Source organism: Callionymus lyra, chromosome 3, assembly GCF_982586985.1.
Source record: "Callionymus lyra chromosome 3, fCalLyr1.hap1.1, whole genome shotgun sequence".
NCBI classification, from domain to species: Eukaryota; Metazoa; Chordata; class Actinopteri; order Syngnathiformes; family Callionymidae; genus Callionymus; species Callionymus lyra.
This window is the reverse complement of record NC_141820.1, coordinates 24,053,270-24,078,104: the sequence shown is the minus strand read 5'-3', so window position 1 is coordinate 24,078,104 and position 24,835 is coordinate 24,053,270.

Here is a 24,835-nt window from a genome sequence, read left to right as displayed (position 1 = left end):
CTGCTTTATTTCTTTAAGATTGATTTCCTAGTATTTTCTCTTAAACTAGTATGAGAAGTCTGGAAGACAAAAAATGATATTCCAACTTTAGCGGCAGCTCCGACAGAGGGCGAGGTGATTAGAGGAGGAAAGGAAGAGAAAGAGATGTGGAGAGTGAGGGATGAGATTAGAGAGGAGGACAAAGGAGAAGGTGAGGAAGTTTAGACAGAAAGATTTAAAGATGAAATAGAGTAAAGGATTAAAAAAAAGGGACATGAAAGTATTTCCTGAAGGAAGAGGACTTAGATAAGAGAGAACAGTCGGCCGCCTGGAAGATAAATTGCCGAGCGGTGCAGGAAGGACACGGGAATGGAAATGAAAAGGTGGTGAAAGCGATGATGAGTTTGGTTGAAGTGAGAAGCAAAACACCAGTTTATTATCTGCATCTGACAGATGAAGCTGGTATTAGAAAACAAAATGATTGTGGGAACTGAGTTCAGTTCATTGACCTTGCAGGAGTTCCACTTCTTGCACACATAAGCAGGTCTTTTGTTTTAGTGCTTTGACTTAGAAAAAGCTTAGAAAACGAGCGACATTTCGGAAGGTCGTACGGTCATACCCCGAGTGAAACTGCTAGTTACATTGTTGTCATCTAATCTTATCTCCCGCACTCAAGGTTCAAGAATCAGCGTTTGTATTGTTGGTTCTGTGCGGTCAATAATCCTTTGTGTGTCTTCAACTTATAGAGGTTATTAGAGCAGTGAAGAGCAGCCTGCGGATTTTATTTAAAACCTGTATTTAGCCACACTTACTGTTCCTTCACCTCAGTGGCTCAACTGATTTTCTGGGACTCCAGTCTTTGTCTTATGTCTATTGGCCTTTTAAAGTATATATTTTAACTGTGTGTTGTTTTTGATTGTTAAATCGCTTTGTGACCCTGGTCTAGAATGGTGCTTTATAAATAACATTTATTTACTTACCTACAACAGATTCTTCATCTTAGGTACGGCAAAGTTGTATACATTTATTGTGGAAAAGTACACTGCTTTCTTTAGTGACAGTTAATTATCTTTACAATGCTTTATTTAAATGTGTTTATTTATACTCTCATGTTGCTATGTCGAAAGGGATCTTTGATTTGTTGGCTGGGCGGCAAAGCACAATGAGAGCATAGCTCAGTTACTGAGAGGGTTGTTGAGAGAAAGGGCACCTCATATTTAATATGAGTTGTTAGGTCTAATACATTTTTAAAAAATGTCTCAAAATAAATGTTCTGGTTAAAATATGTAAATAATTAAATGTAACTCTTGCGATAAATGAAGACAATAGAATTTAAAGTTATAAATCTTGCTATTTCAAATAACAACCTCTCATGTTGTGTCCTTGACCACAGCTATTAACAGTCAGATGAAAACCAGTTGTTGCTTTTACCAGTTTGTCCTGTCACTCAATACAACATTAATAATAATAAAACATGTATAGAATTGTGTATAAAATCTCTGCTTTATGTTGGGAAAAGCGTTTATTGCCCGCAGTGGATCATCTAAGATAACTTAAACTATTGTGATGTAAAGTAAGATAATCTTGCATTTGATCTCCAGATCTTTAAAATATGTTCTCGGTCCGAACAGTACGGAGAGGATCGCTGGTCAATCAGCTGGCAAGATGAGATTATCCACAGGAGCATGAGATTTGCATGCATTCTGTCAAAAGAACTCAGCAGTGACATTAAGAGCCGAGTGAGGAGACATGAAGCGACAAGATGGGCAGAGTTGGTTTAAGAATGACCGTAATAGAAAATAGTAGTTGCCGTGACCATCTTGAACCGATAATGCCCAGTCTTTAGAGGCATCTTTAGATATCACAGTCAGATGGTGGTGGGAAAAACTGATGAAGAATCCCATGAAAATGAATGAAAAGAATCCTATCTAAATAAATGTACCCAGAGAAACCGATTTCTTTTAAACTTTGTACCTTTGTACCCATACTCAACATTTTCTGCTGACATTTGTCATACAGCAAAAATGAGGCTTGGTAGCATTACTTCATGAGGCTCTGTAGTATTACTTTGTGAGGCTTTGTAGTATTACTCTGCGAGGCTCCGTAGTATATCTTTGCGAGGGTTTGTAGTATTACTCCGCGAGGCTCCGTAGTATATCTTTGCGAGGGTTTGTAGTATCACTCCGTGAGGCTCCGTAGTATTAATTTGCAAGGCTTCGTAGTATTACTCTGTGAGGCTTCATAGTATTACTTTGCAAAGTTCTGTAGCATTACTCAGTGAGGCACCGTAGTATTACTCCTTGAGGCTCCGTAGTATTACTTCATAAGGCTCCGTAGTATTACTCTTTGAGGCTCCGTAGTATTACTTTGAGAGTCTCCGGAGCATTACTTCGTGAGGCTCTGTAGTATTACTTTGCCAGGCTCCGTAGTTTTACTTTGCCAGGCTTCGTAGTATTACTCCGTAAAGCTCAGTAGTATTACTAAGAGATGAAACGTCTTCCGTCTGCACCTCTTTGTCCGAAAATTACGGTAAACCAAATAGGTTAAAGCAAGCATCTCTTGCTTTAGTCTTGCACAGGATGTTTCTAGCTTTTGCTTTCAAGGGTAACTTTATTTGGACAACCTGTAGGGCTGGATATCGGAACTTCGGTTATTCTGTGGCACCGCCCTAAATGCTTCGATGGTAGCTACACAGTCTCTTTTCCTGCCTGCCTTGATACCCAAACTTGATCCAAACTGGTGGATTTCTCTGAAGAAAAACCGATGAAGAAAGCAAACATCAGATACATTTGTTACCTATTAACAAATGTTCTTTGGCCCCGGAAATTATTTGTTGTTTATTTTTTCTCCAAGAAAACTGCTTGGAGTGAATGGTATAGAAATAGCGTAGTTCCGGAACCAGTATCAGAGTCAAGGTATCGGCCACAGTACTAGTATCGAACATTTTACTCGGGCTCTGAGGTCTGTGGATCAGAATCTACTGATGGTTCCACGCACACGGTTCAGGACCAGAGGAGAGAAATCCTTCCAGGCTGTTGCTCCTAAGCTTTGGAAAGATCTTCCTCTCTCTTTGCGCTTGATGGATCTACTGACTCCTTCAAGAAACATCTTAAGACGTTTCTATTTGTTCAGGCTTTTCCTTGATTTTCTGGAACTCTCAGTATTATCTTGATCTTTAAAGTGTATACACTTTTTTTGAGTATTGTTTTGTTTGTTTAAGCGCTTTGTGACCCTGGTCTGGAAAAGCGCTATATAAATAAATATTACTTACTTAATTACTTACTTACTTATTTCTAGCCCATGTTCTGGGAAATTGACCTTCAAACTTCTTTACTGCTGCTGGTGGGAGACGGTGGTTCTATTTATTTCCACCTTGAAAGACTTAAATTAGACTCTTCTGGGAGAAACAAATGTTTGCAGGTGGTAGGTGTTGTTTGAAGGGTGACTTCTAAATGTATTCCTACTGAGATGAAAACATATTCCCATAGAAAACTGAGACTTGGTAATTCCAGAGCGATTAAGACGTCAACAACTACCTAGAGAAACAAGATAAAAATGGATTGATGGGTGTTGTAGGTTGTACTTCATTGCCCATGAAAGAAGCTTCCGGGATGTGAAACAGTAAACCCTCATGTCGTCACACCAGCGTTTCTATGCAGAAGTCTTGACGCCGAACTGTAAGCGAGCTCGGTTTTGTGTGAGCGAATGTCGGGGTAAAGCAGGGGCGCCCTGTAGCTCCTGCAGACATAACGCTGGCAACAATTGGGAGAGAAATATGGCAGCAGTCAGACTGCAGGCTGCATGAGACACGTTGACGTGGTCCCTGTTACATAAGACGTGAAGCTCGCCCTGAGTCCTCCGGAGTCTTCCTCGTCTCGGATTAGCTGAAGCGGAAAATCTTTCTCCTAATTGCAAGGAGACTCATTCAGTTATTCTTTGCAATATCTACGTCAAATTCGCTTTTCTTTTCAAGCGCTATTCAGATGCGAGCTGGTGAGGGTGTGTGTGGCGACCACCGTGCAAGGACAGGACAGAAAGATCAGGAGCTCCCGAATGAAGCAGGAATACCTTCACAGAGAAATTAAACTCTTAAAGGTTGAAGAGGAATCTTTATTTGTTTTTCAGGTGAGACATGTTTAAACCACAAGTGAATCAAATAAGTGAAGCAAAGTTTAAACATTGAACTCTTGATCCTCACAGACGCAGGATCATGTAACCTCACGGTCGGCCTCTCCAGGTTGAACTTCACAACCCTCGGCTCTGCTGGAGGACATCAACATCTGTGACGGGAGTTTTTTTTTTTTAGCCTTTGGTTTTTGCTCTGTTCACATCTGTGACCCATGCTGGAGGCTGGACCTCCTGTGCATGTTTTTTTTTTTTTTTTAAACTGCAGATCATATGTGAGCATGATAGCAGAAGTCATCAGATATGAACATGACCAGACTGTTGATAAGACTTCTGTCTTACTGTTATCATGGCGAGCATCTGTGATGCCAAGACGCCAGATGATCAGGAATCCAGGAGGGGTTTTGTTATCGCAGGAAAGTCTGCAGAGACTGAGCTACACAATGAAGACATTTAGAAAGGGGGAGGGAATTTAATTTTATTCTTCGACAAAAATACAGCATTTATTTAACAGTTTAATTCTGATAAAATTAAAAGGTATCATGTATTTTCTTAAAAATAACAACAATAATAATAATTACAATTGTCATAATACGAGGACGATTTTTTTTCATTATCAACCCACACGATTGATAATTTCAAGTCATTTATCTGAATGAATGATTAAAAAAAACGTTTCTCGCGTCTCCCCACTAAAAGACTGTAGCTGCTGCCCTCTAGTGTAGGTGCTACTGAAGTGCATGGTCTCTTCTAGTTAATCATTTACCACAGTCGTAAAGATGAGCATAAAAAATAAAACAAAACAATATGTTTTTTTTAAATCGACCATCATAACCGTTTTTATTGCAAAGCTGTAAAGTTGGAAACTGGCTTCAAAGACTAGAAAGCAACTGCAAGTTTGAATATTTTTTTGATTTATTTAAACCGCCATTATCCTCTTCTTCCATCCAGCTTCCACGATAATAATAATACAAATAATACAACAATAAAATAATAATAATTCAATGATTTATTAAAAATACATCTTCTGACTTGAGGGTAATACTGAATAATAGAAAAAGTCTTTCAACAACCTAAGAACAACAATTACAAACGTATTATGGTGAATCCAAGACACTGTAAATGTCATAAACTCATGATATATATTGTGTGTACATTTGAGGGATTTATGTGTAAAGTTAAGATAATTTTTGAAAGAGGTATTTTGGATGTAGATGGATAGATAAGCTTTATTTATATCAGGACAAAGGAGATATACTGACTGTGATGATCACGATAGGTGAAAGTGAAAGACTCTCACATGCTGTATAAAAAATCTAACAGTCAATGCAAAAAGACCAAAGAAAAAGATACTTTTCAGTTACATTTGTATTTAATGTTGCGAACAAAGCTTTTGTCCCTTGAACCCAGTTTAGATTAATATTGAAAGGAAACTATGTAGGCAGCGAGTTATTGATGATTTACTCAAATCTGTTCTCAAGAGAAGCAAAGTTAAATCATCACTAACATATTCTGGTCCACTGATGATATCATGACGTGTTTAATTGATGCGACCTCACAAGGCCCAGAATGCACTTGCTCTGATGACATCATCTGAATCCTTAATCGTCGTGCAGTATTGGATATTGATTCAAAGCCGACGGAAAGGAATCAAAGAGCTGGAGAGTGATAAAAGTAGGCAGCCGCAGAGCCAAACGCCACATTGATGTCCAGACAAATGTTGTGTCCAGAACTCAAGAGCCTTTAGAGAGTTGATGTCAGTGCGGAATAGAGACTCTAGATCTGGATCACCTGCGTGAAGGACCGTCTCAATAGGTTGGTCCAAATCCAGACTCTTTTGGACGAAGCAAGGCAGGAAATCATCCTGCTCAGAACCTGACAAATTTAGTACTGAGAAAGAAACATTGCAGCAGGAGCTCGTAAAGACAAGCAGGGCCGTCCTGAAGACCAAAGACTGGGACCTATAACTTATAATGGAGGGAATCAATAAAATAGACGTAGAAACTGTGGAACAACAGCAAGAGATCCAGAGGGAGGAGGTGAAGGAGAAGGAAAAGCTGGAGGAACAGATTAAGAAGGTTCTCGCTGCAGAGGAGAAGAACCAGGAGCTGCAAAACATCCAACAACAGCTTAACAGGAAGATGAAGAAGCTGAAGAAGGAGCTTCGACTGAAAGAGGTTGAGATCGAGAACCTGAAGTCGGACAATCAGGATTTTTGCAGGCTGCTGAACAGCCTGACCGTGATGTCTCACCAGAAGAACCATAGGAAGCATCCTGCAGCAAACGGGGAGAAGAAGCTCAAGCAGCCCTTACTGAAAAGTGTCATCTTGTCCAAGCTTAGGAAAGCGGGCAAAGAGGTCAAACAGGATGAGGTGAAGGTCACACAAGCACCAGGAGACAAAGAGCTTGAGAATGAGGCAGATGAGAAACTAGTAGGTCCTGGAAGAAGAGTTTGGAAGATCAAGGCGGAATTTGACAAACTTTCTATGAAAAAGATTTTCTCCGGTTTCGACAAACTGAGGGGGAAGAATCAGGAGCGACAGAAGAACGCAGAGGGCAGCGAGATGAATGAAAGTCAACCTCAGGAGGAAGAGTCCAGAAAGTCACCAGCAGAGGGCGAGGAGGCGATGGTTCAGAAGGACGAGGAGGAACGTGAAGAAATGGTCGAGATCAACCTCAGAGAAGAGCAGGTCGTCGAGCCGAGTGACGGCAAAGAGGCGCGACAGGGAGAGAAAAACTATCTGCAGTTTCAGGAAAGGATGGATCAGGCTGACGGTGAAGAGCAGAAGTCAAGTGTGGACGACTCAACAGCCCTCAGTTCCTCCTCCGTCACCTCCTTTTCTAATAATTGACCTTTGTGTTAAACTCCTTCTACCTTAAGAAAGTAAAAGCAATGGAATAAAGTGTCGCAATAAAATGTAAAGTGTTCTGATGAACAACACATACTTTAAATGAATGCCAGTAAAACAAAGTCTTCTCCAATTTTCCGACTATCCTGAGGTTGAGGAATGAATTTAGGACCATTTTTTCAAAAATAACTCAATATGTATTTAACTAAAATAAAATGAACCTGTGCTAAGAATGATGAAAAGCAGGATGAAAACACTCAAACACAATGATAAAACATAGCAAACAGTCACCAAAATAAGTTAAACTTAATGAAACTCTAGTTTTAATGTGTGTCAGCATGACCTTGAGTTTTTTAAAAATGGTTGCTTCAAAGTCTACCAAAATGGGTGACCAGAAACGTTGGCTTAATAGACAACAATTGACAACAAAGAAAATTATTCATGAGTTCAAGAGGAAGCTGAAAACACGCGCGCAACTCACATCCAAAACAGGAAGTGTTAGGTTGAGGATCCAAACCTGACAATCTGAGGCGAGCCGGTCCCAGGGGCTCTCGTTGACAACGAACAACACGAGCCTGGTCGAGGGGGAGCAACAACAGCTGTACTTTCGGAGACGGCTCAGAAATGAAAACCTGTCACAACAGCTCTCATGCCTTCTGCTGTTGATCCACCAATAGTGTCCTCAAAATGCATTCCAGTGTCTTGTTTGTTCGCGGCGCACAGTGAATTAAAAGCGCCTGCAGGTAATCATGGACATGATGAACCTGCGTCTCCCTCGTCTGAGCAGTACTTGGATGTCAAGTGTTTTCCTTTCCTGTTTGTTGCACCTTCAGAACACACGGGTCCATTAATAGTTCTGAACAGAGCCGGAACAAGCCTGACACAGAACTGAACAAATAGGTTAGCTGTCTCTGAGCATTTTAAAGAGAAAGTCTTTATACATTTTAAAACCTTCATTCTCTGCCTCTGGACCACCGGAGGAGTCGTCCAACTATATAGAAATAATCCGACATATGGGCAATACAATCCAGACACTGACCCTGGTCTATGTTTCCAACTCTGGTTTTCATGATCCTTGTATATCGTCTCATTGTCTTGGTTTGCTTCCTTTTCTGTTTCTTCTTCTAAGTGTTGGCAGGAGGCAGTTAGCAGGGCTCCACTTATTCTGTCCTAGAACTTTGGATACTCGTGACACAGTTCCTGACGTTGTCAGTGTTTTCTGTTTAAGTAAGTTATTTTCCTCTTTCTAGTTTGCCCGTCTCAGATCTATTCCAGCCCCTGCCTACTGTGCTCTGGATTTTGGATTGCGTTTTTGTTTTCTCCCTTGTAGGAGATGTTTGGATACTCTTTTTTTGTTTTTCATAATGTTTTTGCTTTGGGGTCCTATGATGTTCCAGCCGTGACCCTGGTACTGCAGATCAGTCGTTTCAAACTCAATCACACAAGGTCCAAAAACAAATATCTACACAACTGTCTGCAACAAGAAGTATGAATCTGATTGTGATATTTTCTTCTCTTTTTTTTCTGAGGCTTAATCTATTTTAACTTATATATTTGTCTTTCAGTTCGTACTGTTCTGTGTCTGTTATATAATCTTAAACATTTTCATGGTTAAAGGTCACATCAACAGGTCAAGTTAGATGAGCTTGATCATACGGTGTTTTCCACACACAAGTTAAAAAACTACATTTGCAGGTAGATCTCTGGCGTGAGGCAACAAATCATAGCAGATTCAAGGCCTGAATTAATTTTCCTTCAAGGACTCCTGATGATATTTATTGTGCGCTGACAAGGAAATAATAACTTACTTATCCTCAAACATTATTGTCAGATTTGTCGAGCTAGAACACTGGTGAGATATCAAACTTTATTTAGGGTCACAAGGAAGAAAATACAAAATAAAATGAAGTAAATTGCCAAAATATTCTGATTATGTAAAATAAAAAAGGTAAAGATAAACTTGAATTAGGGCTGTCGTCATTAAAGCCTTAATATATGAGCTCATCCAAACTATTAACATTATTTTATTATATATTATATTTTTATTATTTATATAAGTAAAGGTTATCTCTAGAGTGCCTCTCTAGACCAGGGAAACAAAGCGCCTTCACAAACAAAAGCAATAAACAGCTAAAATATATACTTTAAAAGGTCACATAAGACAAAGTCCCAGAAAATCTGGGAAAAGCCTGCACGAAAAAAATGTCTTAAGATGTTTCGTGAAGGAGTCTTTAGACTCCATCGAACGTAGAGGGAGAGGAAGATCGTTCCAAAGCTTAGGAGCAACAGTCTGGAATGATTTCTCTCCTCTGGTCCTGAAGTGTGTTCAGGAACCATCAGTAGATTCTGATCCACAGACCTCAGAGCCCGAGCTGGGGTGTAAGGCTGGATCAGATCACTGATGTAAGGAGGAGTCTGACCATGAATAGATCTGAAAGTAAGAACCAGAATTTTAAAATGATCCTGAAACTGGGAGCCAGTGAAGAGTTTTAAGAATCGTGGAAATGTGAGTTCTTCTACTAGAGTGGGTAAGAATTCTTGCTGCAGAATTTTGTATTAACTGCAAACGGCAAACAGCTCCTTCTTGTTTAAACACAAAAACAAACTAAGAGTCCAAACGAGAAAACACAAATGCATGGATTATAAGGTCCAGATTGTGACATAATTTTACTAAATTTAGAGATTTTGTAGATCTAAAAATTGTTTGTGTAAAGTATACACACTCTTTTTAATCATCATTAGTAAGCAATTAAAGTCATTACAAGAGAAACAAGCTTTTAATAATGAAGAAAAATAAACTTTTAATAAAGATTTATTGTGTTTTATTCTTAAAAATGGCAGCCATTTCTTTAATAAAAAGTGTAATTATATTTTAGAAAAATGTTATTGAATTTGTTTTATATTTTGTATATTTATATATATTTTATTTAAATATAAATAACCAAAAATATATTTAGTTTTAGAGATGAGAAATATTCACTAAAAGGAGAAATCAAACAAATAAGAACTCTAACTATCCTACTATTAGTTATATTTAAATGTCTCTAACTTCAAATTGTCACGTTAGTGTGACATTTCTGTATAAACAGTTTCATAGTCATGAGGGTCGCACAAATACCGTTAAAGACTGCCAAGACCTGCGCTAGACGTGGCAGGGGTTAGAGCCTGGACAAGCATGCATAAAATAAATACAAATAAAAGATCGTTCCAGTGTTTGAAACATGCCTTCGTTTGCTGCAGAGACCTGATTGCTTGGCAACAGTGAGGTTGCCAAGCAATCAGACCCGGACGAGTCCAGGCTCTTTCCCGAGACATGGCTACAAGCAGTCGTCACATCTGGGAGCACCTTTTATTTTTCACCCTCAGATTCCACAGGGAAATGCAGGATTGTGTCCTTACTGAAAGGGAGTCAAGGATTTCAAGAAACTGTACCTTCTAATTTACTTTGAACCAAAACCAGAACCCAAAAAAACAGTGCACTCGGAGAAGTGCACAATTTGGGACACAGCCCAGGAGTCTATTTTTCTACCATTAGAATATTATTACAATTATTGGATAGATTATTGAATAAATATTGCTTTCTTTTAATTAATAAACACAAACTTGCCTATGAATCTTGCAATACAACACATCTGAAAAATTTCCATTTACAAATCTCACTATTCAACTGGAATTAAGTTTAAAAAAAAGCGAGTTGGCCACTTTAACATATTTGGACAAAGCACTCAGAACCAAAGTCCCTGACAAAAGAGTCAGCAGCTTAATGTTTTTTAATGAAGCTCTGAGAGCATCAATGAGGACGGTAATCACACTTTCTCCTATAAGAGCAAACTATAATCCTAAAATCCATTAAGAGAATAAATCCTGCACTCAGCAACACAGCAGTGTGTACAGCCCGAAGTGAAAAATGTGAACGTTAATAGACTTATCAATATCCTGCTATTGCCGGTGGCCCCGTGATTATCACTTTAATTCCAGCTGCCTTTTATTAATGCACTTTCCGACTGAGGCGGAACAAAACGAAGGGAATAATATTTTAATCTCATTGGCGAAAAAATAGCAGACTTTCTAAATAGCAAAACACATGTTTGTCTGTCATGGACGCTCGCCCTGTGAGTGTCGTTCGGCTGACAGAACTTTCATTGATCGGTGGCTCGTAAAGTGACTTATGGAAGCATTTATTTTGGACGAGCTTCAGTGCTGATGCTGATAAGGTCCTGCAACATAGTGATAACATCGTCCCAATGAAAACACTCCCGCTTGCCGAGCTAGGATTTACGTTGAACTGCCTCAAAATTCAAGAGTATAAGTTGGTTTAGACGGTGGCTATTCAATGTAACGTTTTCACTGATCTGCGGCACTTTTCGTGGGTTTTCGTCAAATGCAGCATATTCCAGTAAGCTCTGGTTTATTATATGAGACAGCACGACGCAAAGTTAAAGATTTAAGGACAAATGGCTTGAATAATATCAACACAAAGAAGACATTCCAAGGTACATTTTTGTGTCACAATGTCTGCACCATCAAAGAAGTGATGAATAAAGTCAATCTAATATCTAATATCATGAAGAGACCCTTAGCTTTTGCTATATACATAAATGCTAAATGATTTATAATATTTCATGTCTCAAGATTTTATTTTGAAACTTGTTTTGTGTGTTCCTTTTTCTGCCTGTTGCTCTAACAACTAACACAATAAGCTGCAGATCTTAATACAACCTCTCCTGCAGCAACAGGCGCCAGATTATAATGGTCACTCTCTGGTATGTACAGTATGTCTCTACACTCTCCTCTTGGATTACTGTTCCTTCTAATTTTTGTGTTGTTGTCCTCTTTGTACCTGAGCCTACTTTTTGTCGCCTTATCCATCGTGTGTGTTATTTTCTAATCACTGCTCACTTTGTTTTTCCAGTCTTCGTGTTTAAGTTTTGTTTTGGACAGAGATATGGACACTTAAGAACTTTATTTTTTTATGAACTATTGGCATTAAACAATTTTGTTTTTGTCTATTTTTTGCTTATTCGCATCTGCACTAAGTTCCAGCCCTAGTCGAAATCCCACAATGACATATCTTTTTTATTCTAGTTGCTTAACATTCAACAGGAAATAGCAGTGTTGTGCCTGAACGAGAGTTCATGAACTCGTTTTTATACCGGATGAATGTAAACTGAACATATTGTATTAAGCCTGATGAAGGCTTCTGTGAACACGCTCATTCTGGATGTACTTCCATTCATACATATATTGTCATGTATCCCGCTCACGTCTATGTGTACTGACCTCCCTTTATGCTTCCGTTGTTCATTTCAGAGCCGTATGTTTATGCATGTATGAATTATGTCTAAAGTGTTTTTCTTTTTTTAGCCTTTCATTTCAAAGTTATTTTTTTAATTGTTTTTGTGAAAAGTAATTCCCAGAGAATTGAAAAACAAAGCAGTTTGGTCGTCAGGCCAGACATCCCGGAGACAAACAGGCACAATAAAACAAGCCGTTTTGGACCAGCTGGCGTCATGGCGACGGGACTATACAACACTTGCAGTTTTCCTCCTGCAGACCACGAGCGTGTGTGTTGTTCTGGTGATTGCTCCGATTAAGAGTCTGCTGGGTTTTTCTGGGAGCGAAGAGATGGAAGAAAAGGGAGTTACCGGCAACATCGTCAAAGGAGACACCGCTGGGCTTTGATCGGAACATGTTTTTGTCACAACGTCGAAACCTGTTGTGAAACTAGGATGCCTGAGTTTTGTTTGCTAAAATGAACAAATTTAAAGGCTTGATACAAAAGCAAGAAAATGTATTTTATCTCAAAGTGTGAAAATATTGAGTAATAAGACAGATTATTTAATCAATGTTGGACTCGTCCTTTGAAGTTAAATCGTTGTGAAAGTGGACTTTTAAATCTCTACCCAGACAAGCTATGAATGTGGCCGTGAGTTTTATAGGTAAAAAAACGATCTTTTTGTCCTTGGTTCAACACTCATAAGCTTCTCTTCCCTCGTGGCTCCTGGATTTGCTCACATGAATGACCCAAGATAACTCTCATCCCAGTCCAGTTTTCACACTCATTTAACTGAAGCCATCCCTGAGCCTCTGCTGCCAATGACCCCGCTGACACCTCTCGCTCCGACCACTTGAAATAGCTATGACCATTTCAGGCCCAAAATAGGTGCAGTTCTGGCTGTAAAATAATGATGAACGATTTGATTCTTTTCACTCTAGATCATATGTGTCAAACTCAAGGCCCGCGGGCCAAATGTGGCCCGCCATGTGATTTTATGTGGCCCGCCTGCCTTACCTTATATATCTTATTTAGTGCACCACATGCAAGGCTGTGTGCAGCCATTTTTATTTAATTGTAAAATACTACATCACACATGTTTTTAGCAGCTCACAATTGTTGGTTTTACAGTAGTTATGCCCCCTCTCAAGTAATAAATTCAAAGTCATTTAACATTAAGGAGTAGTTACATTTATTTTACATTAGCTTACATTTAGTTACATTTATAAGTTACATCTGGCCCTTTGAGGGGAGCCATTATGATGATGTGGCCCCTGGTGAAAACCAGTTTGACACCCCTGCTCTAGATCATCTCTGATTTTCTCATGTCTTCTGTTAACCCTGTGGAAAATATGGTCTTTTTATCAACTCAACTTAAGGTGCCTCATTTACTAAGGGGTTTTACGCACAAAAAACGTGCTAAGCCACCTTTTACGCCAAAGTCCATATGTATCAATACCAAAAAGAGTGAATTGATGATCTGTATTATTAAGACAACATCGATCACTTTATAATGAATATTTGAATCCGCTATTTTACGCTATTCAGAAAAAAAATTAAAGGAATTATGAGCTTGTTTTTATAATATAACAAAGAAAATGATTCGTGTCTGATGCTTCAAGTCAACAAAAGTCATGAAGATTTTTGTGAAACAACGTTTGATCAAAGTGAAGCTGCAGAATGAAAGCAGCTGAAGCGTGTGATCACGTGATCGGAGAGATCTCTTTGAAACACACACCTATATAAATACACTGTCACATGATTTGTTTATTTGTCATTTGTACACAAAACATTTTCATTTTATAAAATCACAGACTCTGGTTCATTTCAATATGAGTTAAATATGTAAATGAGGGCGTGGAAAGGGACGAACAAGTCTGCGATTAATTCTACATTGATTGGGATGTATGAAGGAAAAGTCCCTAAATTTGTGCCGCGCACAGATTCATATTTCCGAAATATTTTTGTGCTGCTTCATCTTCTGGATTTCAGTTTCCAGACATATTTAGTAGAAGATCTACGAACTTCTTAGTACATGAGGCCCAGGTGTGAGTTGAACAAGAATAAAACTGTAAATCAGTAACTTCTGGTCGTCTGAGTTTCATATAAATGTGTGACACAACTGCAACACACACACAAGTCCTTATTACAGTTATAAAATAGAAACGTTTTGTGTACAAATGACAAATAAACAAATCATGTGACAGTGTATTTATATAGGTGTGTTTTTCAAAGAGATCACTCCGATCACGTGATCACACGCTTCAGCTGCTTTCATTCTGCAGCCTCACTTTGATCAAATGTTGTTACACAAAAATCTTCATGATTTTTGTTGACTTGGAGCATCAGACGCAAAACATTTTCTTTGCTATATTATAAAAACAACAACTCATAATTCCTTTAATTTATTCCTGAATAGCGTGAAATAGCGGATTCAAATATTAATTAGAAAATTATCGTTGATGTTGTCTTAATATGTATATTATGTTTGTAATAATTTTATATCCTGTCGTGTAACTACAACTACTGTGTCAAGTCAAGTCAAGTCAGATTTTATTTATAAAACAACGTTTAAAAACAACCAAGGTTGACTAAAGTGCTGTACAGGTTCTCAAAAACATAAGATGCAAAAAAATAAGATACAATGACACAAAAGACACACAATGTAGGGCACATCAAGACAAACACAAACAGAAGCAACGGGGGTCCAACTCAACATGTATTAAAAGCTGCAGAATAAAAGTGTGTTTAAAGAGATGATTTAAAAAGCTCAATGGTCTGGGCCAAGGCAGGGCACTCCAGAGCAGAGGAGCTGCCACTGCAAAAGCTCTGTCTTCCCTGGTCTTACGTTTTGCCATAGAAGCATCAAGCAATAGCTGGTTGGCTGATCTAAGAGATCTGGCTGAGTATGAATGTGTAGCAGTTCAGCTAGATACTCAGTTGCCAGGCGATTAAATGCTTTAAAAACAATTAAAATAATTTAAAAATCTATCCTAAAACTGACTGGTAGCCAGTGGAGTGTGGCTAATATTGGGGTGATGTGTTCACGCTTGCGCTATCCAGTCAGGAGGCGTGCCACACTATTCTGCACGAGTTGCAGACGGGACATGAGTGTTTTGTCGATTTCAGAGTAGAGAGTTACAATAATCCAGCTGTGAGGTGATAAAAGCATTGATAACCCTCTCCAGATCAGTAGGGGGGAGGTACATCTGAGAGTCGTCTGCAAAGCAGTAAAAAGCTGTATCATGTTTCTTAAAAATGGACCCCAGAGGTAGTAAATATAATAAAAAGAGTATGGGACCCAGAATGGAACCTTGGGGGACCCCAGAAGTGAGAGGGGCTAAGCACGTTTTTTGTGTGTAACACCCCTTAGTAAATGAGGCCCCAAGTAACTGGACTATGTTTTTTTTTTGCTGTACCATTTTTTAAAGCTTTCTTGGGTCAAATTGCTAAAATCTGTTTTTTTGGCCTAATTATATGAACATCTTTCTGAACACGTTCATCAATATATATATTTAGTAAAGTATTTATAGCTTCTTCCAAGTACATTTTTAAGGAAATGTCAACTATTGCCAAGGTAAACAAAGATAATACAGTGTTTCACCAAAGCAACGATGCAAGTTGCTTTTTTTTTTACTTATTTTTGACGATTTTAGATTCTATTCACCAATTCAGTTATGATGACTGATCTATACAGACAAGGTCATTTTATTTTGACACAATTTGTCATATAATCACCTTTTTCTTTCTTATAATTATCTTTAAAAAAAAAAGTCCATCAATCTATTTAACATCGTAAAATTTTTGTTCATTGTGGTTATCCTGCCTCTCAGTTTTCCACGGGAGATGGTCCAGACCAGCTTGGCATGGAGCCACTTGTTAGTTACTATTACAGCTCTTGTTTTGCATCTAAATTGCCAACCAATTGCAGAGAGCATGCAGCAAACCAGATAGGAAGAAGGCCAAGTCACTACTCTGACAGCGAGCCAACCAATCTGAGCTTTTCCCACAACATTCAATCAACAGAAGTCACAGAGACTCTTTCCCATGTCTCACTTTACATGGCTCGTTCTTCCTCTTTAAGAAAAAACATCACCCAAGGGTCTTACTGCATCTTGGAGAGGACGATTTTAATATTTGATGCGAGTGAGTCAGGAGTGTTGAGTTTTCACATTCGTTGATCCTTAAAGAATAAAGAAACAAATCAAATATTATAATTTATATAACTTTGATCATTAGGTTAAGATGGATCCGATTTTTAATATAAAACAACAAATGACATTAGAAAAAAATGGCCCCAAATTCACAAAAAAAATCCATAAAACATGAAGCAAGAAAATATAAATTAAATTTGTCAAAGACGTTGAGAAAAAACCTACTCAAATGACCCCCAGCCTGCAGCACAGAGTCCTCAAGAATTGAACTCTGCCCCCCCAGCCAGTTGAACCTGAGACCCCTTCTCTACCACCTATAGGAAGCGAGGATACAAGAAGAAAGCAACAGTGGCTGCTGGATCATACGACCTGTATTGAGAAATGTTTTGCACAAGCGTGTATTCGTCATCCGAGCTCAGCTCGAACTCCTGGTGCTGCGGCAGTGAATCTTGATGACTCAGAGCCTCCGACCACAAATTAGACGTGGACACCTGCTGCTGTCTGGCAACCAGAGAGGGATTTCACTGAGGTGTGCGTGCCAAGCCGTTCATCCAAGCGCTTCTTTTAAACTTGACCATCATTCACTTTAAGCGACTCCACTCCAGCCATTGCTGCTGTGGCTCCGTGGGCTTGACGGAGAAATCACAGCTGTCTTGACGGGAGACAGAGAGAAAGAAGGGTTCAAAGGTCTGCAAAAAAAAAAAAAACACTTCCGATTAGATGTGTGACTCGGGTCACGGTATTGGACTCACAAGTGGTGTGATCCACGACACAGGTGTTTGCTTGTAATTGACTCCACTCCGTTGGTTTTTTCAGGAGCGTTCACAAGCTCGGCTCGAGGGATTTGATCCACAAGAGCATCAGCGACATCAGACAGGTTGGATGTTAGGTCCAGTCATTACTTTAGTTAATGTAAAACTTGTGGATCAGGCGAAGGCTCCGCTGGCAGCTCAGGTTTGTTCACTGGAGCGCAAAACAAACGAGGCTTCAAGCTATTGTTAAACATCAACTTCAGCCTGACTTACATGCTTTCATTGTGTTTGAATCTACGTCGTTGAACTATTTACAAAGCTGTGAATGTTAATTCAATTATTACGTAGCTGAGCTAATCGAACAATTTTAAACAGGCTGTTGCATGATGAAGAAATGTGCTTTTACAAATGTAGTTTCCTTCAGTTAATGACAGTTGGATGAATTATACTTAACAAATGTCATCAAAAAAAAACAGTTTTGGGTTGAACTAGCGAGCCACGCATCATTTCAAGTTAGTCTAGTCAGGTTTTCATCTGGACAAAACTGAACTTGTACCATAAACCCTTGTTATATCTGGGTCAAGGTGACCCATGGGACTGAAAATGACCTCCCTGACTTCCATAAATACATACGCGGTGGTGGAGGTCGTCACCTTGACCCAGAGACAACACAAGGGTTACAGGGCGTAAATAATGAGAGACCTTCTGTTGACTTCTTGTCAATCTTATCTAAAAATGAGATAATAGTTAAGGATTGTACATTGAGTATTTTTTAAAGTGTACAATGCTATATAAACCACATGTACATGATAAAGACATTTAAGGACAAGAAAGAGATTTAAAACAGTGGTCCTTCGTTTTAATGCTCAGGTTAGGTTCTGAAAACTCCCACTCAATAATAAGTATCAGCTACATAATGATACTTTCACTTTTCAAATACATGTTGACGCCTAATAATCCTTCTTCATACAGTTTTTCCAAACCATGATTAACATTTCCCACATTCTCGCTCAGTTTACACTCTGAAAAACGTGCACCATTTCAACAATATGAAAAAACAAATGATTACTCACCTCGTAAAAAAATATATTAGAGCTCCTCTGATCGTTCTGCATCTCTGCGTCTATAAACTGAACCAAAGATTCACTTATTTCAGGATTAAACGTGGGCGACGTTCTGATTGGCTGAATTTGAGGAAGTGTGTTTTGGAGTCCGGGATAAAGGAGAAGGAGAGAGAGTTGTTGTTGTTGTTGTTGAACAGCACAAAATGAGAACAGTCTGTCTGTGTTTTGGCGTTGGCTGTCGTCTATAGCATTCTGTGCATCAGTTACCAGAACAACAAGACACACATTGTTCATGTCAGAGCTGCAAAGGACATGGTGTATAAATAATTACATAAATTAAAATTGCTATTAGAAGTCAATTGAAACGCAATAAAACCAAACAAAAATAAAATAAATACATGAATCAAAAGTCTGGAAAACCGAGAATAATCTAATATAGATACTGTATGTTCGGTAAAAGACAATTGATTGACAAAACCTGAACCATTAATCATTTCCTCCACGTCCAGAGACTTTCAAGGTCAAGAAGGCGGAGAAAAACAACACATTTTAGCACTTTTGTTGAAGATCTCCAATGAGATTAGTTGTTAATGATATTGCTGTATCAGTAATGCAACTGAATTCATCAACAATATGACATGTCAACGTTTACTGTCTGAGCTCCCAACGGATCAATAAAGCTATTTCTAATCTAATCGAATCATTACGACACTGAGTTCTCCTGGGAGAAGGCAGCGCTTCATGACCAGGTCACCTCCTGTCTGTTAAACTGCATGTTTGATGTGAGGAGAGGAAACGAGTCCCGTATATAAAGTGTATATAGAGTGTCAGGGTAAAAATCCAAATCAAAAATGTCTAAAAGCTCATTAAAAGCCAACGTGTCTGAACTCCTGAACCTGTGATCTAATTATAGAACATCAAACTCAGACGGAGAATTAGTTTGCAATTCCTGCTGTGAGCGGAATAGAAGGAGAAGGAATATGACATTTGAGGTTCGCTACATCTTGGATGTTGTCAGCACAGATTGGACATTGCGATGTGAATATAAAAAAAGGCTTTAATCTTCTGTTTTTTGTCTTTGAAGCAAACATTCATTAATAGAAAACTAACATATTGATTCTCTTGATTAGTTGGTCTTCAATGAAAACTGTTACTTCCATCTTTGAGGTCAAACTCCGATCGACATCAAGTATATACTTCAACTTCTAGGATATATAATAAAAGACTAAACACATATTCTTCCATAAAATACCAAAAGAAGGTATCTTACCTCAATATTGCCTCAATATTCCCATGAGGGATTAAGGTTCACCACATGGTACTCTTGGATTACTACAAAAAAACAAAAGGTCAGTCATCCCAGTGGGGGATCAAATCTCTCTCTGGATTCTTGTTCCTACCTTGGTTCTCAGAAAACAACATCAGTATTTACTAAAATATATTTTTAACCATCATTTTGTATGCTATTTGTTAGGTGTCTTTATATGGAGTAAAGTTCTGTCTCCCTGTCTCCTTATAATTCATCATTTTTACAATAATTAAATTCTTCTTTTAACTATTGATTTTCATTCCAAAACAATAAAAGCAATGATGAGTATTCAACAGGTGAACTCGTAGGTTTTAAAAAGAAGCAGAAAGCTCAGAGTAGCAAAGTGAGTTTATGTCCTGAAGACTAGTCCTTTTATTTTAACAGATTAATTATCGTTAAATCTCAAGAATAAACAGTCAGACTGAAAATTCCAGTGTTGTGTTTAACACTAGCAAAAAAAAAAAAGATTCCAATTCTGATTTTACAATTATTTTTTTTTTGCTACTAAGATGGACCATCACTATATTGTCTAGATCAAGGGTCGGCAACCTTTTTAAGTGTAATAAGACATTTAGGAGACAGAAAATCAGTTTCCCTAATAATCTGAAGCTAAAACAGTTAATGTTCCCATAAATGATATTATACATTTTTTTTGTGTAAAGCCTATATTATACTGGTCTTTTTTATTCTTGCAGGTTTTTCCTTGATTTTCTGAGACTCCTGTGTTGTTCTCAGTATTATCTTGACCTTTAGATTATATATTTTATTGGGTATTGTTTTGATTTGATGGTCCTGGTCTGGAAAACCGCTCTATAGATATAAATGACTTACTTACTTATATGTTGGGTTAGGGTTAGGGCTGGGTTTTACTCTTTAATCTCCAGAAACAAACAAAACATAGTTAACATTTAAATGTCATTGGAGTAAAACCAATTTAATTTAAATTCACATAATTCTTTCCCTCCCTCAATCCATCCACTCTAAACTTCAGGAGCCGCACTTAGGTTGTGAAGGAGCCACAAGTGGCTCTGGCTCTTGATATTTTAACCACATGTTAAAGTTGCTTGGTGTTACAAAGATTGGGCCTAAATCCTCCATTGACAAACATGATCACAGTTACGTCCTAGGGCGCCCCCTGGATCCTGTGGAGGAAGTGTCTGGGAGGAGGATACAGAGCAAGCTGGCCTCCATGAGGAAGAACTTATCTCACCCTCTCCAGCACACACTGAGGGCATTGAGGAGCTCCATCAGTGATAGGATGCTCCATCCCAGGTGTGTGAGGGAGAGGTACCGCAGGTCCTTCCTCCCTGCTGCCATCAGACTCCACAACAAGAACTCAGCCAGATAATATTTAACAGCACCTCTTCTTGTTATTTTTGTAAATCAGATTTCTATTTTATTCAGATTTCTATTTTATTCTACAGATTTCTATTTTATTCTATTCTATTTAGATTTTTTTCATATTATTCTTTTATTCTGGGTGTTTTTATTTTTTGTATATTGCTCTGCTGTTTAAACCGAATTTCCCCTCGCGGGGACAAATAAAGGATTCTGATTCTGATTCTGATTCTGAGTTGCTGGTCAAAGAACACGAGTTCAATCATTCACACAGTGAAAAAAAGCTTGTTTAAGTTCTTTATTAAAATCATGATTATATCACTGCCCTGCTTGCACATCACAGTATTGTCATCGTCCCTTCTTGTGTCAGTATCAGTGTGTCTGTTAGTGTGTGGTTTTCTGACAATAAAGCGGAGCACAGCTCTCCATCATCCCATACAGTCGATAAATACAGCAGTATGAAAACAAGGCTTTGTTCAGAGGTGTACAGGCAGAAAACTGTGAGATTGTTTCCACTGGAGGCTAAAACTTGGACTTTTAGGACTCTGGGCCGATAAAATCTGGGCCATTACTCACAGACTGATTCTGTCGTGACCACACAAAGGTGTGGGTCACGTCCCAGCTAGCTATCGCTCAGTGGTGCTGTGAGACTTTGGAAATGCAAGCCGGTGACACCTGCAGTTTGTTTTCTCGCTGGGAGATTAAATATTGAAGGAAAAAAACAAACAAACAAGAGCCTGCTGTCGCTGTTTTGGCCTTCGTGGAAACCACAGCATTAGCGAGCAGAGATAGCCCTCGTCCTGACGTGTATGTCGTATTAGCTTGACCAGGTATGTGAAATTAAGACATTACGTTTGTTGAAGGTGTCACTTTTTTTCTTTTTTTTTCAAAATTGTAGCCCAGCAACATAAACAACACGTTTGGGTCAAATCAAAGTCATCAACCAAATGAAGTGATGGAGGGTCGCAGGTTGTTTCATGATTCAGCTACAGAAAAGAAAAAAGATCAACTTAAAGAGAGGACTCGCTACATGAGATTCTGAAGAGGTCGCTCGAATAGAAACTATAAAGTGGACCCGAAACTGAGTTGAGAAGAAGGTCATCGTTCGGGAAGATGGTTTCAACTGTTTCTAAAGTATTGTGAATTGTTTGGAGACATTTTTTTTTTATAAATTAACTTTTTTTAAACTATTTTTTAAGCTACTAAATTAACTATTTTAGTTAATTTCCACAGTTAAAATTCTGATCAATTGAACTTTCACAATGAACATCCCTTTACTTCTGTAAGACGAAAGACTACATTCAAAGTTACCACTAGCATTTTATTTATTTAGATAAAAAAACCAACATAAAAGTCACATTCAAAATAAGGATCTTTAAGGCTTCACTCAATGCAAGACTTTGACCATGATTTTGACTAATTGAAAACATTAAAAAACATTGCTATTAGTAGCTGTAAAATAGAGAACTGTATCTTTTATTCTGATTAGAAAAATAGGATATATTATTAGGGAAAACAAAAGCAACAATCTCTAAACAAGCAACTTAGTAAGTTCCCTGTCGACAAATAAAATACTGTCGTCACAATCATCTGACAATTGTGATGCTTTAATGCTGTGTTTTTGTCCGGTTCTCTCACTCTTGTCAGAAAATATTTTTAACTTCACAATTTAACTTAACACTACAAGAAGCAGGTCTTCAGAAGTCATGTTTGGTCATTCGCATTATTTTTATTTGATTATTTTTTCTTACTATAAATGGAGGTTTATTGTGAAAGTTCACTTCCAGTTGGTGAAACGAGTAGATGAAGCAGACTGTCCGCAAATTACTAAGAAAACATTTTTTTTTAAAGGCAAAATACATTTGTTAATAGAATTTCTCCGGACCAAAATAAATATGTTTTACATTTGAGCGTAACTGGGCAATTATACTCTGACTTATGTAATAGGGATGCACCATTTGGCCACTAGAAAATTTCGTCTGAATATGGCTGAAAGTGAATTCATTGTTTTCTGGCCCAAACGCTGTGGGCAAACAAGATGTTGTGATGACGTTAGCAAAAAACCCGCAGCCAGCACGGGCTCGCCTGCAAACGGTCCACATGTCTGCGGTTATACACCTAAAACATCCATGAACAACAATCTGAAAATGTGTCATGCAGACCTGAGTAGAACAGCACCTTACATGCTGACTAGCCTCGCTGACATTAGGCGAGTTGTGGCTGCAAACAGTACGAATCACAAGCTCCGCATGATATTCAATTCTCATGTAACAGTGGGTCTTGATAGAACAAAAGTTATTTTTGTCTTCTTTGATCTGCTAACTAATGAGATCAGCATCTCCGATGCATGTTGTCCGATGCATGCACGTTATCGCGACTGTATGATCTGCATTGCAAAGATCAATAATAACATGTGTGAATAATGGTTGGATGCAGAGAACTTGCTGTAGTTAGAGATAAAAAAGTGCAGGCAAAGGAACAAAGAGTGCAAAATAATTATAATAACAACAATAATAATCATAATTTTTTATATATAGCACCATCTATGTCCAGTTTTACAGGGTTTTTTTCAGCCTTACATACAACATTTTCTGTTGCTATGAACTTCATTTTGGTGCATCCCTATGCAATAATTTATATTTATATAAATGTATAGACTTTTTACTCAGACTGGGCTAAACTAAAGTGAATGCAAAACAATAAAATTATTTGTGACCCAAACTAAAAAAAAAAAAAAAGGCCCCTTCAGGTGACAAACACACGCCAAAACTGCTACAGTGACACGGTCGTAAGACACTCGCGCACCCTCCACGTTGACACTTGAATAAAACCCTTTAGCTAAAGTAGCTAGCTAATGGTGGCGGATCGTAAGAGCAAAAACACAGTTACGTATGGGTCTCTGTTTTCACCGCGAGGTTGAGTGTCGGGCGCAGGGTAGAGACGAGAGACAGATGCGACCAAAAGAAAAGATTCATCGAGATATAAGCAGACAAACGTACACATTGATCGTACCATCTTGAAATATACTTTCATATTTATATTCACGTAAGAATTTGTTTAAAATGTAAATAAATAGTTCAACACAGATACTCTTTAAAGAAAGAGAAGCTTCACAAGTGCAGACATTCACAAGCACAAAAGGAAAAACAGAGAAAAGACCAGTGGCTCAGTTTTGTTTTACAACGCAGACTCCTGCAATGAGACGACAAATCAGCAAATGCTAGCTAAAACAGCGGAAAAATAAACATTCAAGCAATACTTTTTTTATTTTTTTTTACCTCTCCAACCGTTGGCAATGTATTGTTTTTTTCAGATTCTCTCAGACGTTTTGAAACTTCACAGTTTGCGGATAATTGAGATTGAAACGGAAAGAGATGAGATGATCACAGCGATAGCTGCTGGCTCTCTAGTCGGGTCTGGAATATGAAGATTCTTTTCTACCTTCTAAATACTCTGGTATACAAATATAACGCCAGCTACTGTTGGCAGTCAATACAAACATGTCCACACAACTTCATTGAAACAAAAACAAATCTTCTGTGTGCCATGACATGGCGCCACCTCTGTTGATACATGGAACTACAGGATGAAATCTGGGCTGAGGAATGTGACCTATGCTACATCTTTCAGTAAGTGCTGAGGCAGGCTTTTGATCCGAACGCAAGAAGTTTAACACATTTTCTGTTTGAACCAATCCTTCAAAGGCAGGATAGTAAAGACTTGAATGATAATGTTTGTTGAATGATCTCACCCACCGCCCTAATTAAAACAAAAGCATCAAGCGCAAACTAAAGTTGTGTCGCGATGAAAGTTTCTAGGTATACTTTCTTGGATCTCTGGGCTCGAGTCAACCCACAAAAGACTTTATGTTTGTAATCCGATTGTTGTTGAGGCAGATGCGAGGCTACTTTGACAGCAGGGGTGGTGGTTAAAGGGATGAAACAGAAACTCTGAGGAAAACCTTGCATCATTGATAGACAAAACAAGGAG